At 38.7% G+C, this 13,964-nt stretch overlaps 1 pseudogene; it reads left to right on the top strand.

Annotated features, from left to right (window-relative positions):
• Positions 1–280: 280 nt before the first annotated feature.
• LOC126065448 (uncharacterized) overlaps positions 281–13,964 on the top strand; it is a 33,935-nt pseudogene continuing 20,251 nt past the window's right edge.

The raw sequence follows: 13,964 nt of genomic DNA, 5'->3' as shown, positions 1-13,964 counted from the left end.
AAAAAAGAGACCAGAGAATCCAGACATTCAACAATGTACCATTCACAATGTTCATTGTTAGATCAAAAATTACCAATCATATCAAGAAGTTGGAAAATATGGCCTATACCCAGGAGAAAAATCATTCAATAGAAACAGACCCAGAAATTACAGACATGACAGAATTGGCAGACGAGGACCTTAAAACGGCTATAATAAATATGCTTTAGGCCCTGCCCCTGGGGACCCAGCCATGCCCCACCATAGGGCACTGCTCAACCTGTACTGGAATCCACAGAACATGGCTCAGACCACAGATGGATTACACTGTCATGTCAGCGACGTGGAAGCGCAGGAACACTATGATAACTTCTCTGAGGAGGTGTTCATAGAACTGCAGAAGAAACATGGGGCGATTGAAGAGATGAATGTGTGCAACAACCTGGGAGACCATCTTGTAGGGAATGTCTGTGTCAAGTTCTGGTAGGAGGAGGATGCAGAGCAGGCAGTGACTGAACTTAATAACCGTTGGTTCAATGGGCAGGCTGTGCATGCCGAGCTGTCTCCTGTCACCGACTTCCGGGAGTTGTGCTGCTGACAGTACGAGACAGGGGAATGTACCTGTGGTGGCTTCCACAACTTTGTGCACCTGCAATCCATTTCCTGGAACCTCCAGTGGCAGCTGTATTGGCGGGGACCTTGGCACAGTTCACCCTCAAGGACTCATACAGGCCACCGTCCCCAAGAAAGGAACTGATGGTGTTCACTAGACCACTGGCATGGCTGCTTTTGAAACCCTAGTTCCCTTGCTCTCCACACTTGACAGGCACAGTTCCTGGTCTGAGCCCTCCTCAAAGCCCTTCCCTCCCCACTCCCATCTTCCCCAGACTCCAGAACTCCACATCGAAATCTGTTGGACTCAGGGACCTAATGAAGAATGTATGTATTTGTTTATATATGCTTGATATATTCAGGGATTAAAAGAAATAAATACAGAAGACCAGTGAAAAATAAAAAATAGAATCAACTGGAACATATATAGATGAAAAATACAATATCACAAAATAATAAATTCACTGACTGAGATTAACAACAAATCAGACACTGCACAAAATAGATCAGTGAACTTGAAGGCACAATGATAGAAACTTGCCAAATAAGCATGCAGAAACAAAAAGACTAGGAAAAAAAGAAAAACCCATGGAATAATACCAATCTAACATAGATGTAATTAAAGTCCCAGAAGGAAAGGAGAGCAAGAACATAATAGAAAAACATGTATTTGAAGAAAAAATGGTGCAAATGTTCCAAATTTAATGATAATCACAAACTCACAGATCCAAGGTGTTCAACAAATCCCATGCAGATAAATACAAAGAAAATCACACCAAGAGATTTCATAATCAAATTGTTGAAAACCAATGATAAAGAGTGGTCAGAGATAAAAAGACATCACAAAAAGAAACAAAACTATGCAAACCATAAAAAATGGAACGATATCCTTAAAGGGCTGAAAGAAAAAACTGCCAACCTAGAATTCTAATCCCAGAGAAAATCTCTCAAAAAATGAAGGTAAAATAATTTTTTTGAATAAATTCAAACTTAAGAGAATTCAAGGAGGCGGAGCCAAGATGGCGGAACAGACAGACGCTTCTGGCGAGCCTTCTTTATAACAAAGACCTGAAAAAACAAGGGAAACGAGTGTATTTGTGGCAAGCTGGGAGCCCTGAGCTTCAAAGGCAAGCTTAGAAAATGAACTGAGGGGCAGGGGGAGGAAGAGATTGCTCAGAAGCGGAGAAGAGTTACTGGACCTGAATTGCAAGGAGCCCTCAGGCACCATTCCCAGAGCAGCGGTGGTGGCGCGCTGGTACTAGCATTCAGCCGCAGTTTCCTCAGGGAGAAGCAGCAAGCCACACAGCCCACTCACACCTCCGGAACCTGAGAAGAACAGTGCTTTTGGCAAAAGCTAAATACTTGTGTATATTTTACCACTCCGCCCCATCCCCAAGTGGGCTTCAGTGGCTGAATTCCCAGGGTCTGAGATAGGCCCTGTTGAGCACCTAGAGCCATCCTCCTGGCCTTGGAGAAGGAAAAAATTTGAAATCGGAGAAAAAGAAAATTTGCCAGCTCCAGTAGCAGGGGGACCTCAGGACAGAAGCAGCTCCTGTCTAGGCATAAACAGTCCATGGACTTTGAGCACCTTTCTGTTCTGCATGGACCTGTGTGGGCCTATTTCGAGAAAATAGGCCCTTGTTGGCAGACTCCAACTGTTTCAGCTGTGCAGTGGAAAGGTGGATGTTTGATGTTTGACATTGCTTTGCCTCTTAAACAAGGTCCTCACCTACCCACATCAGGGACCTAAGGACTGGTAGCTCTACTCATGTCACCCAGCCACCTGTGACAGGGGATCAAGGATAACTGGTACCTCCCAGTCCTTACAACCAAAAACTTTGGGTGCCCATGGTCCGTCTGTAGAACCCACCCATCTGCACGCTCTAGGGAACAGGGACACGCTTTCCTCACAGACACTTGGGGGTCGGTTCTCAGCCCCCTGGCTTGTTCAGAGCATGACCCCTGCTGCAATAAGATACTGCCCCTCTAAGACTGTAGGTCACACCTGATGATCAGCTACCTGGACACCTGAGCTGAATTCATACAAGAAAAGTGAATGGACTACTAGACTAATATACCTGATAACAACTCTAACCATCTGGGGACAGGACATCAGAGTTCCAAAGGAGAAAATAACCAAGCCAGCTCACTCAAGAAACCCATTTGGGTATATCAAAACAAAACAAAGCAAGGGGCTACGACACATTAAGCAAGCATAAACTAACACAATAATGTATAGATGGCTCAGAGACAACAGTCAATATCAAGTCACATAAACAAGCTCTCAAAACATGATCACCTCAACAAGCTCTCAAAACAAAGAATCCAGGGATCTACTAGATGAAAGTGCATTCCTGGAATTACCAGAATGAGAATACAAAAGTCTAATACAGAGAACTCTTCAAGACATCAGGAAGGAAATGAGGCAATACGCAGAACAAGCCAAGGAACACACAGATAAAGTAATTGAAGTAATTAGAAAGATTCTTCAGGAACATAACAGAAAATTTAATAAGCAGGAAAAATCCATAGACAGACTGCAATCAGAAATTCAGAAGATAAACAATAAAATTACAGAAGTAGACAACCCAAAAGAAACCCAGAGGAGCAGAACTGAGCAAGTAGAGGCCAGAATTTCTGAACTCAAAGATAAATCACTTGGCACTAACGTATTTGAAGAAAAATCAGATAAAATAATTTTATAAAATGAAGAAACCTTAAGAATCATGTGGGACTCTATCAAGAGAAATAACCTACGAGTAATTGGAGTACCAGAACAGGGAGGGATAACAGAAAATACAGAGAGAACTGTTGAAGATTTGTTGGCAGAAAACTTGCCTGATATCATGAAAGCTGAGAAGATATCTATCCAAGATGCTCATTGAACTCAACATAAGGTAGATGTTAAAAGAAAGTCACCAAGACATATTATAATCAAACTTGCCAAAACCAAAGAGAAGGACAGAATTTTAAGAGCAGCGAGGGATAAAAGAAAAGTCATCTAAAAAGGAGAGCCAATAAGAATAAGCTCGGACTACTCAGCAGAAACCATGCAGGCAAGAAGGCAATGGGATGACTTATATAAAAAATTGAAGGAAAAAAATTGCCAACCAAGAATCATATATCCAGCAAAACTGTCTCTTAAATATGTAGGTGAAATTAGGACATTTCCAGATAAACAGAAGTTTAGGGAATTCGTAAAAACCAAACCAAAACTACAAGAAATACTAAAGGGAGTTCTTTGGTTAGAAAATCAATAATGCCAGGTACCCAGTAACCCAGTGGTATCAACCCAAAACTAGAACACGGGGCAGGACAATCAGAAGTCAACCCAGACAGGGAAATAAAAAAAAAAAAAAAAGCAAAATTATTAAAAAAAAAAAGCTCAAAACAGGGTAACAGCAATGTTATTATATAAAAGAAGACAACATTAAAACAATAAAGAGGGACTAAGAAATTTTTTTTAAGAAATGTAATCATAAATCTTCCATATGGAGAGGAAGATACAGCGATACAAAAAAAATAAAAGTTAGGTTTAACTCTAGAAAGATAGGGGTAAATAATAAGGTGACCACAAAGGACGCAAACTATCTTACTCATCAAAATAAAATACAAGAAAAAATAGAGACTCAGCAGAAACGAAATCAACAATGAATATGAGAAAAAGACAATGTATAATGATAATCTACCCAGGACATAAAATTAAGTGGGAAAAAGAAACTGTCAACAACACACAAAAAAAGACGTCAAAATGATAGCACTAAATTCATACCTATCCATAATTACACTGAATGTAAATGGACGAAACACACCAATAAAGGGACAGGGAATGGCAGAGTGGATTAAAAAAAATGATCCGTATATATGCTGCATACAGGAGACACACCTTAGACTTAGAGACACAAACAAACTAAAACTCAAAGGATGGAAAAAATATATCAAGCAAACAACAATCAAAAAAGAGCAGGAGAGGCAATATTAATTTCTGAAAAAATAGACTTTAAAGTTAAATCCATCAGGAAGGATAAGGAAGGAGACTATATAATGATTAAAGGGACAATATACCAAAAAGATATAACCATATTAAATATTTATGCACCCAAGGACAGGGCTGCAAGATACAGAAAACAAACTCTATCAGCATTGAAAGTGAGATAGACAGCTCCACAATAATAGCAGGAGACTTCAACACACCACTTTGGTGAAGGACAGGACATCCAGAAAGAAGCTCAATAAAGGCACAGAAGATCTAAAAGCCACAACCAACCAACTTGACCTCAGAGACACATACAGAACACTCCATCCAACAGCAACCAAGTATACTTTCTTTTCTAGTGCACACGGAACATTCTCTAGAATAGACCACATATTAGGTCATAAAGCAAGCCTTAGCAGAATCCAAAACATTGAAATACTACAAAGCATCTTCTCTGACCATAAGGCCATAAAAGTGGAAATCAATAACAGGAAAAGCAGGGAAAAGAAATCAAACACTTGGAAACTGAACAATATCCTGCTCAAAAAAGACTGGATTATAGAAGACATTAAGGATGGAATAAAGAAATTCAAAGAATCCAATGAGAATGAAAACACTTCTTATCAGAACCTTTGGGACACAGAAAAAGCGGTGCTCAGAGGCCAATTTATATCAATAAATGCACACATCCAAAAAGAAGAAAGGGCCAAAATCAAAGAATTATCCCTACAACTTGAACAAACAGAAAGAGAGCAACAAAAGAAACCCTCAGGCACCAGAAGAAAACAAATAATAAAAATTAGAGCTGAACTAAAAGAAATAGAAAACGGAAAAACAATTGAAAGAATTAACAAGACCAAAAGCTGGTTCTCTGAAAAACACAACAAAATTGATAAACCTTTGGCCAAACTGAAAAAAGAAAAACAGGAGAGGAAGCATATAACCCGAATGAGAAATGAGATGGGCGATATTACAACAGACCCAACTGAAATTAAAAGAATCATATCAGATTACTATGAAAAATTGTACTCTAACAAATTTGAAAACCTAGAAGAAATGGATGACTTCCTAGAAATAGACTACCTACCTAAACTAACACAAACAGAGGTAGAACAACTAAATAGACCCATAACAAAAGATGAGATTGAAAAGGTAATAAAAAACACTCCCAACAAAAAAAAGGCCTGGCCCAGACAGATTCACTGCAGAGTTCTACCAAACTTTCAGAGAAGAGTTAATGCCACTACTACTAAAGGTATTTCAGAGCATAGAAAAGGAGGGAATACTCCCAAATTCGTTCTATGAAGCCACCATACCCCTGATAACAAAACCAAGTAAAGGCACCACAAAAAAACAAAATTGCAGACCTATATACCTCATGAACTTAGATGCAAAAATCCTCAACAAAATCCAAGCCAATAGAATTCAACAACATATCAAAAAAGTAATTCACCAGGACCAAGTGGGATTCATACCAGGTATGCAGGGATGGTTCAACATCAGAAAAACAATTAATGTAATCCATCATATAAATAAAACAAAAGACAAGAATCACATGACTTTATCAATTGATGCAGAAAAGGCATTTAACAAAGTTCAGCACTCGTTCATGATAAAAACTCTCAGCAAAATAGGAATAGAAGGAAAATTCCTCAACATAAAAAAGGGCGTTTATACAAATCCAACATCCAACATCATCCTAAATGGAGAGACCCTGAAAGCATTTCCCTTGAGAACAGGAACCAGACAAGGATGCCCTTTATCACCACTCTTATTTGACGTTGTGCTGGAGGTCCTAGCCAGAGCAATTAGGTTAGACAAAGAAATAAAGGGCATCCAGATTGGCAAGGAAGAAGTAAAATTATCTCTATTTGCAGATGACATGATCTTATATACAGGAAACCCTTAGGAATCCTGAAGAAAACTACTGAAACTAATAGAAGAGTTTAGCAGAGTATCAAGATACAAGATAAACATACAAAACTCCTTTGGATTCCTCTACACCAACGAAAAGAACATCGAAGAGGAAATCACCAAATCAATACCATTTACAGTAGGCCCCAAGAAATAAAATACTTAGGAATAAATCTTACCAGAGATGTAAAAGACTTATACAAAGAAAACTAAAATACACTTTTGCAAGAAACCAAAAGAGACCTACCTAAGTGGAAAAACATACCTTGCTCATGGGTAGGAAGACTGAACATTATAAAAATGTCTATTCTACCAAAAGTGATCTATATATTTAATGCAATTCTGATCCAAATTCCAACGACATTCTTTAATGAGATGGAGAAACAAATCACCAACTTCATATGGAAAGGAAAGAGGCCCTGGGTAAGTAAAGCATGCTGAAAAAGAAGAACAAAGTGGGAGGCCTTACTCTACCTGATTTTAGAACCTATTATACAACCACAGTAGTCAAAACAGCCTGCCTGGTACTGGTACTACAACAGATACATAGACCAATAGAACAGAATTGAGAATCCAGACATAAATCCATCCACATATGAGCAAGTGATATTTGACAAAGGCCCCAAACCAGTTAAATGGGGAAAAGACAGTCTTTTAAAAATGGTGCTGGCATAACTGGATATCCATCTGCAAAAAAATGAAACAAGACCCATACCTCACTCCACGCACAAAAATGAGCTCAAGATGGACCAAAGACCTAAATATAAAATCTGAAATGATGAAGATCATGGAAGAAAGAACAGGGACCATGTTAGGAGCCCTAATACATGGCATAAACAGTATACAAAACATTATGAAGAATGCAGAAGAAAAACTAGATAACTGGGAGCTCCTAAAAATCAAACACCTATGCTCATCCAAAGACTTCAAAAGAGTAAAAAGATGACCTACAGACTGGGAAAAAGTTTTAGCTATGACATTTCCGATCAGCACCTGATCTCTAAAATCTACATGATACTGCAAAAACTCAACTGCAAAAAGACAAATCACCCAATTAAAAAATGGACAAAAGATATAAACAGACACTTCACTGAAGAAGACATTCAGGTAGCTAACAGATACATAAGGAAATGATCACGATCATTAGCCATTGGAGAAATGCAAATCAAAACTAAAATGAGATTTCATCTCACTGCAACAAGGCTGGCATTAATCCAGAAAACACAAAATAATAAATGTTCGGAAGCTGTGGAGAGATTGGAACACTTCTACACTGCTGGTAGGAATGTCAAATGGTACAACCACTTTGGAAATTGATTTGGTGCTTCCTTAAAAAGTTAGAAATAGAAGTACTATATGATCCAGGAATCCCACTCCTTGGACTATATCCTAGAGAAATAAGAGCCTTTACACGAACAGATATATGCACACCCATGTTCATTGCAGTACTGTTTACAATAACAAAAAGATGGAAGCAACCAAGGTGCCCATCAGCGGATAAATGGATGAAGAAATTATGGTATATTCACACAATGGAATATTAAACATCGATAAAGAACAGTGATGAATCTGTGAAACATTTCATAGCATGGAGGAACCTGGAAGGCATTATGCTGAATGAAATTAGTCAGTTGCAAAAGGACAAATATTGTATAAGACCAATATTATAAGAACTTGAGAAATAGTTTAAACTGAGAAGAACACATTCTTTTGTGGCTATGAGCAGGGGGAGGGAGGGAGCATGGGGGGGTATTCACTAGTTAGATAGTAGATAAGAACTACTCTAGGTGAAGGGAATAGACAACACACAGTACAGGGGAAGTCAACACAACTGGACTAAACCAAAAGCAAAGAACTTTCCTGAATAAACTGAATGCTTCAACGGCCAGCATAGCAGGGGCAGGGGTTTGCGGACCATGGTTTCAGGGGACATCTAAGTCAATTGGCATAATAAAATCTACTAAGAAAACATTCTGCATCCCACTTTGGAAAGTGGCGTCTGGGGTCTTAAACGCTAGCAAGCGGCCACCTAAGATGCATCGATGAGTCTCAACTCACCTGGATCAAAGGAGAATGAAGAACATCAAGGGCACAAGGTAATTACGGGCCCAAGAGACAGAAAGGGCCACGTGAACCAGAGACTACATCAGCCTGAGACCAGAACAAGATGGTGCCCGGCTACAACCGATGACTGCCCTGACAGGGAGCACAAGAGAGAACCCCTGAAGGAGCAGGAGACCAGTGGGATGCAGACACCAAATTCTCATAAAAAGACCAAACTTAATGGCCTGACTGAGACTAGAAGGACCCTGGTGGTCATGGCCCCCAGACCTTCTGTTGGCCTAGGACAGGAACCATTCCCGAAGCCAAGTCTTCAGACATGGATTGGACTGGACAATGGGTTTGAGAGGGATCCTGGTGAGGAGTGGGCTTCTTGGATCAGGTGGACACTTTAGATTATGTTGGCATCTCCTGCCTGCAGGGGAGATGAGAAGGCAGAGGGTGTTAGAAGCTGGTGAAATGGTCATGAAAAGAGAGAGTGAAGGAAGGGAGTGGGTTGCCTCATTAGGGGGAGAGTAATTGGGGTATGTAGCAAGGTATATATAAGTTTTTGTGTGAGAGACTGACTTGATTTGTAAACTTTCACTTAAAGCACCATAAAAATTATAAAAGAAAGAAACAAAGAGAATTCATTTCTTGAACTCCACTTTTAAAGGAGTATTAATGTCTTCAAGGTAAACAAAAAATAATAGTAGATATATAGTAGAGGGAATGAAGGGCACCAGAAAAGATAAATATGTGGATAAATATAAAACATCTTGTCTTTTTAAAATTTCTTTTCTTAAAAATAATTAACCATTTAAATCAAGAACAATAACATGTTGTGGGGTTTATAATATATAAAGTAAAATGTATGACAACAAGCGTATCAAGAATAAGGGAAGAAATGGAAGCATATTTTTGTAAATATTCACAATTACTTCTGCGAATGAAGGATAGGTGGATGGGAGAGACTTACTTTTCATTTTATACTATTATTACCAAGATGCACTGATAATTACTGGTGACTGGAATGCAAAAGGTAGAAACAAAGAAGGATTGGTAGTTGGAAAATATGGCCTTGGTGACAGAAGCAATGCGGGAGATTGCATCATAGAATTTTGCAAGACCAAAGCCTTCTTCATTGCAAATACATTTTTTCAACAACATAAATGGCGACTATACACGTGGACATCACAGGATGGAAAACACAGGAATCAAATTGACTACATCTGTGGAAAGAGATGATGGAAAATCTCAATATCATCAGCCAGAACAAGCGGGGGTCAACTGCAGAACAGACCATCAATTGCTCATATGCAAGTTCAAGTTGAAGCTGAAGAAAATAAAAAACAAGTCTGTGAGAGTCAAAATACAAACTTAAGCGTATCCCAGCTGAATTTGGAGACCATCTCAAGAATAGATTTGATACGTTGAACACTGTCTTAGTTATCTAGGGCTTCTTAGAAATGCCATAGGTGGATATCTTTAACAAAGAGAAGTTTATTTTCTCACAGTTTAGGAGGCTAGATGTCCAAATTCAGGGTGTCTGTTCCAAGGGAAGCCTTTCTTTCTCTGTCGGCTCTGGCGGAAGGTCCTTGTCATCAATATTCCCCTGTTCGAGCAGCTTCTCAGCACAGGGAGCTCAAATCCAAAGTACTAACTCCCCTCCTGTTGTTCATTGTTGGTGGCAGGAAGTCCTCTCCTCTCTGCTCACTTCTCTCTTTTATATGTTGAAAGGGATTGACTCAAGATACAACCTAATCCTGTAGATTGAGTCCTGCCTCATTAACATAACTGCCTCTAATCCTGCCTCATTAACATCGTAGAGGTAAGATTTACAACACATAGGAAGATCACATCAGATCACAAAATGGTGGACAACCACACAATATTGGGAATCATGGCCTAGCCAAGGTGACATACATTTTGGGGGGACACAATTCAATCTATAACAAACACTAACGACCAAAGACCAGATGAGTTGTAGAATGACATCAAGGACATCTTTCATGAAGAAAGTGAGAGGTCATTAAAAAGACAGGGAAGAAAGAAAAGACCAAAACGAATGTCAGAAGAGACGCTGAAACTTGCTCTTGAATGTACAGTAGCTAAAGCAAATAGAAAAAACGGCAAAGTAAAAGAGCTGAACAGAAGATTTCAAAGGGTGGCTCGAGAAGACAAAGTAAAGTAGTATAATGAAATGTGCAAAGACCTGGAGTCAGAACACCAAAAGAGAAGAACACTTCACATTTCTCAAGCTGAAAGAACAAAAGAAAAATTCAAGCCTCGAGTTGCAATATTGAAGGAGTCTATAGATAAAATGTTGAATGATGCAGGAAGCATCAAAAGATGTTTGAAAGAATACACAGAGTCATTGTATCAAAAAGAATTGGTCAATGTTCAACCATTTCAGGAGGTAGCATATGATCAAGGACCAATGGTATTGAAGGAAGAAGTCTAAGCAGCACTGAAAAACAAAACAAAAAAACCCAAACCTGTTGCTGTTGAGTCGATTCCAACTCATAGCAACCCTATAGGACAGAGTAAAACTGCCCCATGGAGTTTCCAAGGAGCACCTGGTGAATTCAAACTGCTAACCTTTTGGTTAGCAGCCCTAACACTGAACCACTACACCACCATGGTTTCTGGCAAAGAGCAAGGCTCCAGGAATTGATGAAATACCAACTGAGATGTTTCAACAAACGGATATAGTGCGGGAGATGATCACTCGTCTATGCCAAGAAATTTGGAGGCAGCTACCTGGCCAACGAACTGGAAGTGATCCATATCTGTGCCCATTCCAAAGAAAGGTAATCCAACAGAATTTGGAAATTATCAAACAATATCATTAATATTACATGCAGGTAAAATTTTGCTGAAGATAATTCAAAAATGGTTGCAGCAGTATATACAGGGAACTGCAAGAAATTCAAGAAGGATTCAGAAGAGGATGTGAAACGAGGGATATGATTGCTGATGTCATATGGATCTTGGCTGAAAGCAGAGAAAACTGGAAAGATGTTTGCCTGTGCTTTATTGACTATGCAAAGGCATTCGGCTGTGTGGATCATAACAAGTTACGGATAACATTGTAAACAATGAGAATTTCAGAACACTTAAATTGTGCTCATGCAGAAACTGTACATAGACCAAGGGAATACTGAGTGGTTTAAAATCAGAAAAGGGTGCTTCAGAGTTGTATCCTTTCACCATGTTTATTCAATCTCTATGTTAAACAAATAATCGGAGAAGCTGGACTACTTGAAGAAGAATGCAGCATCAGGACTGGAAGAAGACTCATTAATAGCTTTCAATATGCAAACGACAAACCTTGCTTGCTGAAAGGGAAGAGGATTTGAAGCACTTACTGATGAAGTATGGATTGCACCTCATCATAGAGAAAACAAAAATCCTCACAACTGGACCAATAAACAACATTATGATAAATGGAGAAAAGATTGAAGTTGTCAAGGATTTCATTTTACTTGGATCTACAATCAAAGCCCATGGAAGCAGCGGTCAAGAAATGAAACGACGCATTGCATTGTGCATATTTTCTGCAAAAGACCTCTTTAAATCATTGAAAGACAAAGATGTCATTTTTAGGACTAAGGAGTGCCTACCTGAGCCATAATATTTTTAGTCGCATCATATGCATGTGAAAACTGGACAATGAATAAAGAAGACCAAAGAAGAATTGATGTCTCTGAATTATGGTGTTGGCGAAGAATATTGACTATACCATGAACTACCAGAAGAACGAATAAGTCTGTATTGGAAGAAGTACAGCCAGAGTGCTCCTTGGAAGTGAGGATGGTGAGATTTCATCTCATGTGCTTTGGACATGTTATCAGAATGGCCCAGTCCCTGGAGAAGGACATCATACAAAGCATCTTCTCTGACCATAAGGCCATCAAAGTAGAAAGCAATAACAGAAAAAGCAAGGAAAAGAAATCAAACACTTGGAAACTGAACAATACCCTGCTCAAAAAAGACTGGATTATAGAAGACATTAAGGATGGAGTAAAGAAATTCAAAGAATCCAATGAGAATGAAAACACTTCCTATCAGAACCTTTGGGACACAGCAAAAGCGGTGCTCAGAGGCCAATTTATACCAATAAAAGCACACATCCAAAAAGAAGAAAGGGCCAAAATCAAAGAGTTATCCCTACAACTTGAACAAACAGAAAGAGAGCAACAAAAGAAACCCACAGACACCAGAAGAAAACAAATAATAAAAATAAGAGCTGAACTAAATGAAATAGAAAACAGAAAAACAACTGAAAGAATTAACAAGACCAAAAGCTGGCCTTTTGAAAAAATCAACAAAATTGATAAACCACTGGCCAAACTGACAAAAGAAAAACAGGAGAGGAGGCAAATAACCCGAATAAGAAATGAGATGGGTGATATTACAACAGACCCAACTGAAATTAAAAGAATCATATCAGATTACTACGAAAAACTATACTCAAACAAATTTGAAAACCTAGAAGGAATGGATGAATTCCTAGAAACACACTACCTACCTAAACTAATGCAAACAGAGGGAGAACAACTAAATAGACACATAACAAAAGAAGAGATTGAAAAGGTAATTAAAAAACTTCCAACAAAAAAAAGCCTTGGTCTGGAAGGCTTCACTGCAGAGTTCTTTACCAAACTTTCAGAGAAGAATTTACACCACTGCTACTAAAGGTATTTCAGAGCATAGAAAAGGATGGAATACTCCCAAACTCATTCTATGAAGCCAGCATATCCCTGATACCAAAACCAGTTAAAGACACCACAAGAAAATTATAGACCTATATCCCTCATGAATGTAGATGCAAAAATCCTCAACAAAATTCAAGCCAATAGAATTCAACAACATATCAAAAAAATAATTCACCATGACCAAGTGGGATTCATACCAGGTATGCAGGGATGGTTCAACATTAGAAAAACAATTAATGTAATCCACCACATAAATAAAACAAAAGAAAAGAATCACCTGATTTTCTCAATTGATGCAGAAAAGGCATTTGACAAAGTTCAACACTCATTCATGATAAAAACTCTCAGCAAAATAGGAATAGAAGGAAAATTCCTCAACGTAATAAAGGGCGTTTATACAAAGCCAACAGCCAACATCACCCTAAATGGAGACAGCCTGAAAACATTCCCATTGTGATCGGGAACCAGACAAGGATGCCCTTTATCACCACTCTTATTCAATATTGTGCTGGAAGTCCTAGCCAGAGCAATTAGGCTGGATAAAGAAATAAAGGGCATCCAGGTTGGGAAGGAAGAAGTAAAAGTACCTCTATTTGCAGATGACATGATCTTATGCACAGAAAACCCTAAGGAATCCTCCAGAAAACTACTGAAACTAATAGAAGAGTTCAGCAGAGTATCAAGATATAAGATAAACATACAAACTCAGTTGGATTCCTCTA

The sequence above is a fragment of the Elephas maximus genome, chromosome 22, assembly GCF_024166365.1.
Source record: "Elephas maximus indicus isolate mEleMax1 chromosome 22, mEleMax1 primary haplotype, whole genome shotgun sequence".
Lineage (NCBI taxonomy): Eukaryota > Metazoa > Chordata > Mammalia > Proboscidea > Elephantidae > Elephas > Elephas maximus.
This window is presented reverse-complemented; position numbering and strand designations above follow the sequence as displayed.